Raw genomic sequence first — 14,370 nt, 5'->3', positions numbered from 1 at the left:
CAAAGGAGAAGTTATAAGAAATGAAGAAGTGATTCATTCTTAGAACAGTTGAACAGAAAAGTATATAGCTGGTTTGCAAATAAGATTCCTAAAATGGTGGCTAGTTACCAATCCTTTGCTCTTTTCACTTCCTCATGCTTTTTCCTCCTAAGAACATTTTGGTGGGCTACATTTGTGGGCTTTATCCTAGACATGCACAAAGAACTAAAAGGGTGGGGGAAATAGTTATCAATCATCCAATAAAGACTTAGGCAACATCTGGGAAATATTGTTACTCTGTGGTCCTCAATGTATGAAGAGCCAGGGTGGGGGACCTGCTTCTCAGGGATAAAAATTGAGAGGATTTCCCACTCTGTGTGCTTGTTCCCAGACCTTTGCCTGTAGCACACCCTTCTGTAGAAGTAAAGACTACCTTGCTGTTAGGTAGGTAGAATAGGGAAAAGGAGTCCAAAATGGCGGTGGCTAAAAGACAAGGAAGGTCCAAGGACCAGAGTGAAGACTTCAAGCAGAACAAACAGCACTCCTGGCTAAGCCCAATTTGCATAGGGCAGGCCCAGGTGGAGGAAAAAACATATAAAAGGAGGAGCCAAAGCGCTTTCTCTCGGACTCTCTCTCCCGCATGCATGCACTCTCTCTCTCTCTCTCTCTCTCTCTCTCTCTCACTCTCTCTCCCTCCCTCCCCACGCACTCCTCCACTCTCTTCTCTTCAAGTCTTGGATTCTCCTGCTATCTTCTAAATAAAATAGAGCTGTAACACTGATTTGCCTAAGAGCTGTAGCACGGTTTGTCCAAGACCCAAGAGCTGTGACACGCCGAGGGCTTTAATGTCCGTCGCTCCAAATCTTTGTTGTGACGAGACAAAGAACCGAGGAACATACACTCGCGTGACATCTATGGTACCGTGACTCGGGTTTAACCTGGCTGAAACAACCTCTACGTGGAAGAGGCCAAGCACAACAGGAGCCCAACTCAGCGAAGCTCCCGCGCTAGAAGCAGAAGGCGAAGAAACCCAGTGCAGGGGAAGGCCCATCGTGCTGGAAACCAGGACAGCGAAAAATGAACTCAGCAGAAAGCTCACGCGGCCCAGTCTCAGATTCCAGAAGACCTCCAGTTAAGGTAAGAGGTCCTCACTCCTATGGCTGGAGGGCCTTTTCTCCTAAATGAATAGTGGCATGTAAGGAGTTAACTAACTTCCATTGGAAGCTTCCAGGCAGAAAAAGGAGTCCCTCCTTTTGCAACCACCCCATATGATCTTCTTGAAAGCCCTCGCTCTTAGCTTTAAGAGTCTCACACACCCTTCTGTAGAAGTAAAGACTACCTTGCCAAGCCATTTTTGATTGTTTTAGTCCTGTGAATGTGAGATGTGGATGTGAGAGTTGGACTATAAGGAAAGCTGAGTTCCAAAGAATTGATGCTTTTGAACTGTAGTGTTGGAGAAGACACTTGAGAGTCCCTCAGACTACAAGGAGATCCAACCAGTCCATCCTAAAGGAAATAAGTCCTGAATATTCTTTCAAAGGACTGATGTTGAAGCTGCAACTCCAAAACTTTGGCCACCTGATGTGAAGAATTGACTCATTTGAAAAGACCCTCATGCTGGGAAAGATTGAAGGTGGGAGGAGAAGGGGATGACAGAGGATGAGATGGTTGGATGCATCACTGACTCAATGGACATGAGTTTGAGTAAATTCTAGGATTTGGTGATGGACAGGGAGACCTGGCATGCTGCAGTCCTTGGGATGGCAAAGAGTCAGACATGACTGAGCGACTAAACTGAACTGATTCCTGTGAAACCATTTGAGAGCATCTCCAACAATATGGATGTAATTTGGGATGGTTTGTAGATGGAAATTTTAACAAGTTTTAGGATTATGCTTTTCTGCTGTTAGTGACATTAAAATTTCTTTTGAAACATATTTACTTAATCTATTTAGAATGGGCTTCCCAGGTACCTCAGTAGTAGAGAATTCACCTGTAATGCAGGATACCCGGGCTCAATCCCTGGTTGGGAAGACCTCCTGAAAAAGGGCATGGCAACCCACCTTAGTATGCTTTCAAGGAAAATCCCATGGACAGAGGAGCCTGGTGGGCTATGGTCCACAAGGTCACAAAGAGTCAGACAGAACTGAAGAGACAGCACACACAGTCTATTCAGAATAATGGGTTATAACTGTTTGAATGAAAAATAAATCAGTGTGTCTAAATAGATGATAGAGAGAGTGATAGGAAGTTTCTTCATTATAACAGAATGAAAGTGAAAGTGAAGACTCTTTGTGACCCCATGGACTGTAGCCTACCAGACTTCTCCGTCCATGGGATTTTCCAGGCAAGAGTATCAGAGTCGGGTGTCATTTCCTTCTCCAGGGGATCTTCCCAACTCAGGGATTGTACTCAGGTCTCCTGCATTGCAGGCAGACGCTTTACCCACTGAGCCACCAAGGAAGCCCCCCCAAATTTTAAGGTTCTTAAACAAGTGTGGAAACTTTCTTTATGTTTTCATCCTGACCAAATTATCTGGAATACTGGAGTGGGTAGCCTATCCCTATTACAGGGGATTTTCCCAACCCAGGGATAGAACCCAGGTCTTCAACATTGCAGGCAGATTCTTTACCAACTGAGCTACTAGGGAAACCAGAAGGCATATAACAGAATGCAAAGTAATAAATCCAGAGGAAATAATGGAGTTCTAAAATCATGAATGGAGGCTACAAGCAGTGGATGGAAGTTTGAGAAAGAAGAGGATGTTTATACAATCTCAGAGAATCTCTCTATAAGATACTTATTCACTATGAAAGTTTAAAGTGAACAAACCTGTAGACCATTTCTGGATTTGTCTGTTTATAGTGCAAACAATGCTGCTAGGACCATTATCAGAATTAATCTCTGTTGCACATTTTTAAGCACTGCTTTAGGATATGTTCCTAGGAATGAAAATTTCTTATCATGGGTTAAGCATATCTTTAGCCCCTTTAGAAAATGCCAAAATGGTTTTTAGACTGATTGTCTCAGTCTACGTTCCTCCAAGCAAGGTATATAAAACATTTCCATTGTTATACATCTTCACTAACAATTAGTAATGTTGCCAGATTTTTTAGGTTTATCAATGTGGTAGACATAGAGATACTGAAAGCATATTTTCATATAAGTATAAATCATTCACTTGTGAAATTCCTGCTCATAAGCTGTTCTATTTTTTGTTGCTGTTGGCTTGTCCTTTTCCTTACCACTTGCAAAAGTTTTTATAGGTCATGCTGTTTGTTAGTTCTATGTCTTGAATAAAGTCTGGGGTTCACTTTTTATTTTCTTTATGGAGCAAGAAGACTTTTTAAAAACATGTTTCTAATTTTATTGCTATAAAAATATGAATCTCTCCCTACATCAATTGTAGTTTATTTTTCAAAATCTTGTTTTAGAATCCTACATATCTCAATAATGCAGAGATATTCTTTTATTTTCTTCAGAAAAATTTGAAGCTTTCTTTCAGGTCTAAGTTTAAACCATCTAGACTAGATGAAGTGAGACAGGAAACTAAGAGATTGAGGAACTGAAAAACTGAATATGCCAAATTTCTGACTGATTTCTACTTCAAATTTTGAATTTGTAGGATGGGACAACCTTCTTATTATCATTGTGAGTCAATGTTTAAAAAGATGAATGCATATAATGTGTTAATGATACTTGATACAGTAATTTTAACTTTGTTATATTGAATTCTGCCTCAGATATTGAATATAGAGATTGAAGTTATAATCATCCTAATTTTGTCATTTGGAAAAGTTAGAGATTCATTATTTTAAAGAATAAATAATTCCTACTTTGAAAGAGGAACCATTTTTAGTCAAATAGTAAAAAGTTTGCTTCTATTTTATTGGGTCATGTTTTTTGTTCTGTTTTTTTTTTTTTTTTTTCCTGCTTAAAATGAACCAACAATTTTGGCCCAACACAATGCAATACCCATAAGAAGCATATCTATATTGTCTGTTATTATTTAACAAACAAAAATATATGTGAGTGGCACATTTATTATGCCACAAGAATATTCTGAGAAATAGATACTAGTCACTTAGTATACATATGAATGGAGAATATTATTTTTTAATAACTCCAGCTACTTATGAATCCCTTGTTTTATCTGAAAACTGTCATTCATGCTCTCTCTTGCAAGTATTATCCCCTTTGTGAAGTTTTACTACATGTATAGACATTAATACAGTTCTAAACTCTGGAAAGCATAGCAATCTGTATTGCCTCTTGTATCAAATATTGCTGTTTTCTCATCTTACTGCCATTGGCTCTCCACACACACTTGTATTCTGATAAATCCATCTTCCATTACAGAATATCAAAATGTGAGATGCTTAATCTCTCTAAATGTGCTTTCCAAATGTGGTCAGTGGCACTCGAGAGAGTCTGCGGGGAGGTTTCAAAAGACAGTGTCTAGTATTAGAAAATTAGATATTGGCAGATAAGTCATCCTGTGACCATGAGGGAATAAACTTAAGAATGAAAGACCACTGGCTAAGGAAAGCAGAGCTTCAGGAAGGAATTTTTCAGAATCTTCCATGACATGTGTGTCACAGAATTAAACCAACCTAGAAATGTGCACCTCCTTGCATCTGTGTCTGACAATAAATCCCTATTTTAAAGGCAATTTTGGTCTCATGCCTCTTACTTGGTTTTGATACACTGCTCTCATACTTCATAGATAGCTTTCTAATTTATTAGCATGTGCAGTAGACAATGAATAAATGTTTGCTAAGTTAAAGCAACAGAGAATTACTTTCCCTTTTATATCTGCATGTTGTCCGACAAGAATATTGGTACCTACAACAGGAAATAACAGGAAGGGAAATGATGCCACGGGCCCTTGTACTGCACAAATTAAAATCACCCTATACAAGTTTACACACTGGGTCTTTCATTTTAAACTAAAAGTAAAATCATTAAACTAATTTATTACAGTTTACGTAGATTATGCAGCAGAAGATTTACATTTACTACATTTTATTTTAGGCACTAGAATGAATAAAATGCCATAAACTAGAGCCAAATGCTGAATACCCATTTTAGAAATGATTTCTTCCATTAATTGCTTTCCTGTTCTCAATAATTCACTATTATAGAGCAGAAAGCCTATTGAATTATATGGTTGTAATTAGGCTGTTTCTTTAACATGTTTTATGTTTCAGTATTTCTTATGCCTCAAAAAAAAAAAAAAAAAAAGAAATCTGATAACAGCTTTATATAAAGCTGTCCTTGGATGGCATTTTTTTTTTTTTAATCTCAGAAAACTATCTTGTACTGGAAGTTTGTCCAAAATTCAAGTTATTCTTTGTGACTCCATGGACTGTAGCCCACCAGGGTCCTCTGTCCATGGAATTCTCCAGGTAAGAATACCCCAGAGTGGGTAGCGAGTCTTTTCTCCAGGGGATATTCCAGAGCCAGGGATCAAACTAGGGTCTACTCCATTGCAGGCAGATTCTTTACCATCTGAGCCACCAGGGAAGATGTGAAATAAAATAAAGAGGTATTTTTCACCCGTTAATGTAGGCAGGGAATCCCTACATTAATGTTTTTTGACATTAATCAAAAAACAAATAAACCCAATCATATTTTTGAAAATCACACACACACACACACACACACACACACATATATATATATATCTCACTGTTATGACTAATCTAATTAGGACTGATAATTTCACATGTATAACAGACACAGTCTCATTTTTTTCCCTTTAGACATCAGACTATGATGTTTCAATAGTTCTTTACTTTAAGAATTTTGAATATCTATAAATGTCAATACTCTATATTCTAGTTCCATTAAAAAGGATGCTCAAAAATCTCATCTCTGGATTTCCATATAAAACAAAATCCATACGTAGGCTACATTCCAGTCTTTCCACAAGCTTTTCTAGTAAATAGGACATCAGGGCTTTCATTGGAAAAGGAGACTGGGATCCCCCAGCCGTGCCATAAACACACATGTCTGTGTAGTGGGGCTGTTGTGGTTGTTCAGTCACTAAGTCGTGTCCAATTCTTTGTAATCCCATGGACAACAGAACTATTTCCAGGAGTTTCCTCAAATTCATGTCCATTGAGTCATTGATGCTGTCTAACCATCTCATATATTTATATTTAAAAGCAAAGACTCTTGTTTATGTTTGCTGGCAATGAAAACAATTCTGCACATAATTTCTACCATATACTTGAAGAAAGAAATGCTTTACCTCTTTTCTCTAAATAAATCTAACTTGTATGTTTTTACCTTCACATATTTCACCAAACTTCATGTTTATTGATCTTTCTTGTATTATCTCCATGCAAATTTCTCATGTATTTTATTGTCACACCTCAAACTGAACAAATTTTTTTCATAAAGTATAGAATTATCTAAAAGCTCTAGTCTTAGTAGTTAACTACTAAAAGTATTTTATTGGCTACTACCAATCAATTACTATAATACATCACATGTTAGAGCTTAAGTAAAAATGCTTAAGATGCCTTTAGGTCCTAAAAAAGAAAAGAAAAAATGTCCATTTAAGAAAAGTAAGAAATTATTTGCATTCATGATAAATATACCAATGTTCATTCTTCAGTAAAATACTATTTTAATGTTTAATGCTTCAAAACAATAGTTGGTAATTGTTTCAAATATACATTTGTTCATAATGAGAGCTTTAATTTGTATGCTCTAGGTATTTTCATTTTAACTAATGTATTAATAAGAACTTAATTTCTACTTTATTGACTATGCCAAAGCCTCTGACTGTGTGGATCACAATAAACTGTGGAAAATTCTGAAAGAGATGGGAATACCAGACCACCTGACCTGCCTCTTGAGAAACCTGTATGCAGGTCAGGAAGCAACAGTTAGAACTGGACATGGAACAACAGACTGGTTCCAAATAGGAAAAGGAGTACGTCAAGGCTGTACATTGTCACCCTGCTTATTTGACTTATATGCAGAGTACATCATGAGAAATGCTGGGCTGGAAGAAGCACAAGCTGGAATCAAAACTCCTGGAAGAAATATCAATAACCTCAGATATGCAGATGACACCACCCTTATGGCAGAAAATGAAGAAAACTAAAGAGCCTCTTGATGAAAGTGAAAGAGGAAAGTGAAAAAGTTGGCATAAAGCTCAACATTCAGAAAACTAGGATCATGGCATCCGGTCCCACCACTTCATGGCAAATAGATGGGGAAACAGTGGAAACAGTGGCTGAGTTTATATTTTTGGGCTCCGAAATCACTGCAGATGGTGATTGCAGCAATGAAATTAAAAGATGCTTACTCCTTGAAAGGAAAGTTATGACCAACCTAGACAGTATATTAAAAAGCAAAGACATTACTTTGCCAACACAGGTCTGTCTAGTCAAGGCTATGGTTTTTTCCAGTGGTCAGGTATGGATGTGAGAGTTGGACTATAAAGAAAGCTGAGCGCTGAAGAATTAATGCCTTTGAACTGTGGTGTTGGAAAAGACTCTTGAGAGTCCCTTGGACTGCAAGGAGATCCAACCAGTCAATCCTAAATGAGATCAGTCCTGGATGTTCATTGGAAGGACTGATGTTGAATCTGAAACTCCAATACTTTGGCCACCTGATGCAAAGAGCTGACTCATTGGAAAAGATCCGCATGCTGGGAAAGATTGAGGGCAGGAGGAGAAGGGGATGACAGAGGATGAGATGGTTGGATGGCATCAGTGACTCCATGGACATGAGTTTGGGTAAACTCCGGGAGTTGGTGATGGACAGGGAGGCCTGGCATGCTGCGGTTCATGGGGTTGCAGAGTTGGACACAACTGAGCGACTGAACTGAACTGAATAACAAAAACCTTAATTACACAGAGTTGTGAGATCAAAAGAGGGAGCTCTCATGAACTGTAACAATAGCAGAGCCCAACACAAAGAAGACTCCTTTCCTGGCAAAGATTTAGCCCATGAAAAGCCACATACTTACTATAGCCATTCCAACTTCCTTTTCTTCTCTGCAAAAGCTTCTTCTTCTTTTGCCCTGGGGAACTTAGACTTGGTCTCCCCACGGCTGCAGACCAAAAAACTGCAATTTTCTGCTGATGCCAAATAAATGTGTCTTTTCTGGGAAATATCTGATAGACTGTTTGTTTCATGTCAACACTAAAAAAGTGCATTACTTACTCTCAGTCATATTGTACATCCTTGTCTTTATATGGACAAGACTCATATGTCCAGTCATTTTAAAATGTATTTCCAAATGTTTTGTTTAAGTAATATTTGCATTGTCACTGTCATGAGATATATTTCATGAAAGATAACAAATATTTTAGAAATATGTAATTAAATCTTGTCATCATATTTAAAGTATTAATATGTATATTTAAATAATGCTTTTAAAATTTATTCCAGAGAAAGTTCACACAAGATTTTATAAATAGAAGTTTCTATAGCCTGACTGCTTCTGAACCTGGAAGGTAGTTTTCCTTCTGAAAAGAAATTCTATTTGTTATTTGTTAAATCTTACTGATCAATGTGAATGTCTAGTACCTTGAGAAAATAACACGCCTTAGAAATGTCAACCTTTTATGGACTACAAATTCAAAACCCTTTCATAGTAATTGCACAATTAACTCATAATGTCGTACTTGAAAGAAATGATAAATGCTGTATTATATTCATCACTGCAGATGTACCAATATGCTAATTCTAAGTGTTTCACCTCTGATATAATCATTTGCAACTTTTCCAAACTCCTTATAGAAATTTTGACACTTTATGATTATTAAGCAATTTCACCTGAGAATGATGTGACAACACATATATTTGAATATAACCATAACACAAATTATTTGACAGCCAGATTTGAACTGACTTTCTTAATAGATTTTCTCTAGTCAACACTGATCTTGGGAAAATGCATATTTCTTTCAGGCTGTCTCTGTGTATCTAAGAAGGAATTAGAATGGGCATTTTGGCTGACCACAGTCCAAATAGATGCAAAATTCAGATGAATTTTAGGTAACTTAAAATTTAGGTAAATTTAAAATCCCTCACTCACATTAAAATAAGGAATTGAATAACATTTGAAAAGTATTTCCTTGGAGAGAGCTGTGCTATAATCTTCTCCCACTGACTTTTCAGGAATTTGGGTATAATCTCCCAATCCTAAATTAAGAGAGTGTGACTCTAAGGAGACCATTCAGTGCATTGGATAACTGTGCTACAAACTGGGGGGCATTTAACCTTCCCACTTGAGAAATAGAATGAAATAAGGATTCTGTCTGAAAGGAGGGCAGTATCGTGAATAGAGCTCAAGGAGGAAAAGCTAGAGATAAGACCTGATGTCTAAAGTACTGAAAAAGGTTCAAACAATGAATCTCAGAAAAGTTTGCTACTTGCAAAGAAGATACTGATGTACCATCTGTAGAGATTGGTGGGGTCTTTGAAGGAAACACAGATGTATTGATTAAAAAAAACAAACAAACAACTTTAAATACCTGCCTATCTAGCAGGTATTCATACCTACCCTGTGCTGATCCCTGTACCTCTTCTCGCTCACCAAGCCCCCAAACTAAAGATACTGGCAAGTTGGAGGAGGATGAATCATATAAGGTTTGAACAGAGAAAGAGGAAAAAGCTTATAGCTTCATCCTTCCTAAATTACTAGTCTGCAAATGGCTCAGTCTGACATTGAGAGGTCTCAGCATTAAGCCAGACAAATGACATGAGTTGACACTCTGCTTTAAGATTCTGAATTGATCGTGGCCATTTTTACCATCGTAAAGTTGCAGAAATGTCAAGATGCCTGCTTGAGTTTCTCAAGGGGCAGGGAAATAATCAGGCTGAGGGTGAATGTAGTAGATACTCATAGACAAAAATAAAGTTGCTTTTGTGTATTTTATGTCATAGTCTGTGCTTAATTTTCAAAGTATTCACAAGGATAAAGTGGCCTTCACAAGGGGGCAGTGTTTCCTCAATACAGGAGCACTGTTACTGCAAACACGCACTCTTAGCCTTACGTCATTTGCAATATTATCCGCCATGGCTTTGACACAAACACTGGTGTATTGGCCTGGATTCCAGGTATATTACACATTTACAAGAACTGTTTCCTCAGAAAAAGGAAGTCGTGGTCTCATAAGTGAGGAAGACACTTGGTTAATGATGTACAATTTTTAAAAAGGAATGAGAAGGATATGAAATTGGAACATGCCACAAAACCTACAGGGCTTCTCAGGTGACAGAGAAATTGCTCCAATCGATTTTAACATCCCATTAAGGACAGCCAGCAAACCAGGGGATGTACTGTCTGCAACACTGAAGCATTCCTCTGGAGACTCAGTCTTGGTAGAATAAGTGAAAGGGGGTAATTCCTTCTATTAATTCAGTTCACTCTGGCAATTGATAGGAATATTGAATCAGAGTCCTGAAAATTTCACACACTGAAGTGGAGGTGTGGAGAGGTCCTCCACTAACTAAATAGAAGTGAGAATACAATATGAATTATCAAGTTTATTATATCATAGCCTAAGGGTAAATGAAATTGTCTCCTCCAGTAATAAAAGGGAAATACCAAGAAAATGGATGAAAACTTTCATTATGATGTATAAAATAGTAGAGATGAAAGCATAAGCATTACATTTTGTGGTAAAAATAAATGAGTAGGATGTGACCTTCTCCACCTTGTTCAGACAACATTGATTCCCCAGTTCACAAATATGGCTCAGTAACATGCAGAAATGTACACCTGCATCTTTCAAACAATAATTTTAGTCATGCTAATTTTGTGTAGAAAAGAACTGGAGTATGATTATTGCCCAGTCAAATGTATGTCAAATATTCTAATCAATTTAACAGGATTAAAAATGAATATATGTTTTTGAACACTACATATGAGAAGCATGCATTATATGACTATTTAGAAGAGAATTTTTATTTCCACTGATATTTCACAAAATAAAAAAAAAGTGAACAATAACTCGACACAGTTATTGGGAAAAGACACAATGGTTCTACAAAGATAAATGCATATATATTTGTAGGTTGGAAATGCTAATGTATTAATGAAATAAAATTCAAAACATTAGAGTTTATAGTAAAAACACAATAGGCTAACGATAAAATTCTTCAGCATTAGCTCCTACTTGGGGATGAATTTTATTTTTGTCCTTGTTTTGGACTACAGTGATCATTTACTTCTCTCAATAGATTTAGTTTTCAGCAACACATTTCAAACTTGTTTAAAAATACAAATTGCATTTTTCTTACTTCTGGTAGTATTTCTCATCTGTCCAGAGGAAGCGCTGACATGATTCTGTGTGTTTTATAATAAGAGAGCTGAGAAAGGAATCCAAGATACTTGCCAGGTTTCTTTTTGGAAAACTGGGTAGATGGTACTTCTATTTACAGGAATGAGAAAGGCAAAAGGATGTTTACAGGAAGATATTTTGAGTTCAATTTTAATATATTAGAAGTTGAAAAATGTATACACTATCAAATAGATATGTTGATTTGACTTTCAGGAATGAGATCCTAAGACGACATACTGATTTGAGTATCACTATATGTGATCATTATATATACATTATCCTTGAAGCTACGAGAGTAGATGAGTTCAACCACAAAACCATAAAAGTTATAGAATGAAAAATAGAAGAAACATAAGAAGTTATTGGGTTAATATAAAGTCTTGAGAGGGAACATGTGGCAAAAAGGGAAACATAGAAAAGGGTCAGACGTTTTAATGACCCAGGGAGGTGGGGGGGCTCCATAATGAAACTGAGGGAATCCCCATGATAAATTTACCTAATTAGAGAAATTTCAGTTTAGAAAATCTTGAAAATTTGAGCAATGGTCCCTTGTGTCTTGAACACCACACACTGTTTATTCAGTAAACAGACAACTAGCCAACTTGTTACAACACACGTCACTTCAGCTTAACTCTTGAATTCCATGGTTTGTGATTTTTCACCAGCAAATCTGAGTACATATTTTCTTAAATTTTCTTCTGTGTTCTGGGAGGAAAGTAACTGCGCCCCTCTTTTTTTTAAAATTCCGTCAAGAGACAATTCAGACACTTTTATGAAGTGGCTGGCAACTCAGAACAGGAAAAATTCAATCCAAGATGAAACAGAAAAACTGATTACTCTGCTCATTCTCTTTCTTGAGAGCAAAATCACTGAAAATTCTGGGGCCCAGGAATAGAAGTAAAATTGGTAAGAGTGGGTTAAAATATACATACACACACACACACACACACACACACACACACAAGATAAGCTAGATTTTGTGTGCTATGACTTGGTCAGGTAGAACTTGATCTCCCAGAATTCTTGAGTCTAAGTGAATTATTCTATCAGGTGCCTGGCCTGTGAAGAAAGCCATAATTAATGAGAATCACTCAGGATTCACTGGGTTGTGTCACACAAGCTTCATTTGTTTCATTTTTAAAAAAAACTGATAGAGTTTACTAGACTGGTGTGCTTCCCTGGTGGCTCAGATGTTAAGAATTCGCCTGCAATGTGGGAGACCTTCAATCCCTGGGTTGGAAAGATTCCCTGGAGAAGGGAATGACTACCCACTCCAGTATTCTGGCCTAGAGAATTCCATGCACAGAGGAGCCTGGCAGACTTCAGTCCATGGACTTCCCTGGTGGCTTAGACAGTAAAAAGTCTGCCTGCAATGTGGGAGACATGGGTTTGATCCCTGGGTTGGGAAGATCTCTTGGAGAAAAGTATAGCAACACGCTCCAGTATTCTTGCCTGGAGAATTACCTTGGACAGAGGTGCCTAATATATATAGCATATATATATATATATATGATGCTAAGTTGCTTCAGTCTTGTCTGACTCTGTGCGACCCCAGAGATGGCAGCCCACCAGGCTCCCCCTTCCTTGGGATTCTCCAGGTAAGAGTACTGGAGTGGGTTGCCATTGCCTTCTCCAATATATATATATATATATATATATATATATATATATATATATATGGCTATTGTTCAGTTGCTAAGTCGTGTCTGACTCCTTTCACCCCATGGTCCACGGACTACAGCATACCAGGCTTCCCTGTCCCTTACTGTCTCCTGGAGTTTGCTCAAACTCATGTCCATTGTGAGCTTCCCTGGTGGCTCAACAGAAAAGAATTTGCCTGCAATTCAGGAGACCTGGGTTCCAACCCTGGGTCAGGAAGATGCCCTGGAGAAGGGAATGGCTACCCACTCCAGTATTCTTGACTGGAGAATTCCATGGACAGAGGAGACTGACAGGCTACACAGTCCATAGGGTCACAAAGAGTCAGATGCACATACACATATGTACATACATATTCATTTTACCCTAAAAATTTCCTAAGTGTGAGTTCTATATTTTTACTACTTGTATATAAAATAGTATATAAAGATAATGGCAAATTTATGTAACTCATAAAAAATGTACATATATTTGAGTACATATTTAACAATTTTAACTGATGAAATGTTTCATCAGAAACATGGAGATAGCTCTAAAGTACATAAGTGGTGAAATGTGACTCAAAAACTGTAGATTAAAAGTTCAAAATTAACTAATGGTTAATATAACAGACACTATTTATAAAACAAGTAAATGTATGTGTGTGTATGTGTCTGTGAGTGTGGGTGTGAGTGAGAATTAATTGGATGGTTGGGGGAAAGGTTGTTCAGAAACATGATACCAAAATATGTTAATAATATTTATAAATAACAGAAGAAAAAATGATTTGAGGCAAAAAGACACGCATTTGGTTTTATGGCATAAAAGTACATAAGAATCATTTAACTTTAAAATGAATTTCAATATGCAAAATGACTATCATGTGTTGAGAAAACTGACAGCACTTATTAGCTTTTATTTGACTGCAGCCTCAGACCTCATCATGTACGCTTGTTCAATTACTACTGTAGGACTCTATATCAAAGAACAAGATAGCTGAAAAATTACCTATAAGGAGTACCACCACAGTTTTATACTTAAAAAATTTACTAGTTTCCATTCTACACATAATTTTAATTTTACATCTATAGGTATTCCTATTACTAGATTAATTAAAAACCAAAATGAAATCCCAATGTTATACATTTTGTTTGAGGACTTCTTTGAAGGTCAATCTTAAAGGAAATGAACCCTAAATATTCATTAGAAGGACTGATGCTAAAGCTGAAGCTTCAATACTTCAGACACCTGCTGTGAAGAGCTGACTCACTGGAAAAGACCCTGATGCTGGGAAAGACTGAGGGCAAGAGGAGATCGGGGTGACAAAGGATGGATGATTGGATGGCATCACCAACTCAATAGAATTGAGTTTGAGCAAACTCCTGGAGAGGGTAAAGGACAGGGAAGCCTGGCATGCTTCAGTCCATGGGGTAACAGT

The 14,370-nt window shown here is 37.2% G+C and overlaps 1 protein-coding gene across 23 annotated transcripts in view; it reads right to left on the bottom strand.

Annotated features, from left to right (window-relative positions):
- PTPRD (protein tyrosine phosphatase receptor type D) overlaps window positions 1-14,370 on the bottom strand; it is a 2,527,413-nt gene that overhangs the window by 1,838,998 nt on the left and 674,045 nt on the right. The window lies entirely within an intron of this gene.

Source organism: Bos indicus, chromosome 8 (genome assembly GCF_029378745.1).
Source record: "Bos indicus isolate NIAB-ARS_2022 breed Sahiwal x Tharparkar chromosome 8, NIAB-ARS_B.indTharparkar_mat_pri_1.0, whole genome shotgun sequence".
Classification (NCBI taxonomy): Eukaryota; Metazoa; Chordata; class Mammalia; order Artiodactyla; family Bovidae; genus Bos; species Bos indicus.
Note: the sequence above shows the minus strand (reverse complement) of the source record. Positions and strands in the feature narration are given on the sequence as shown.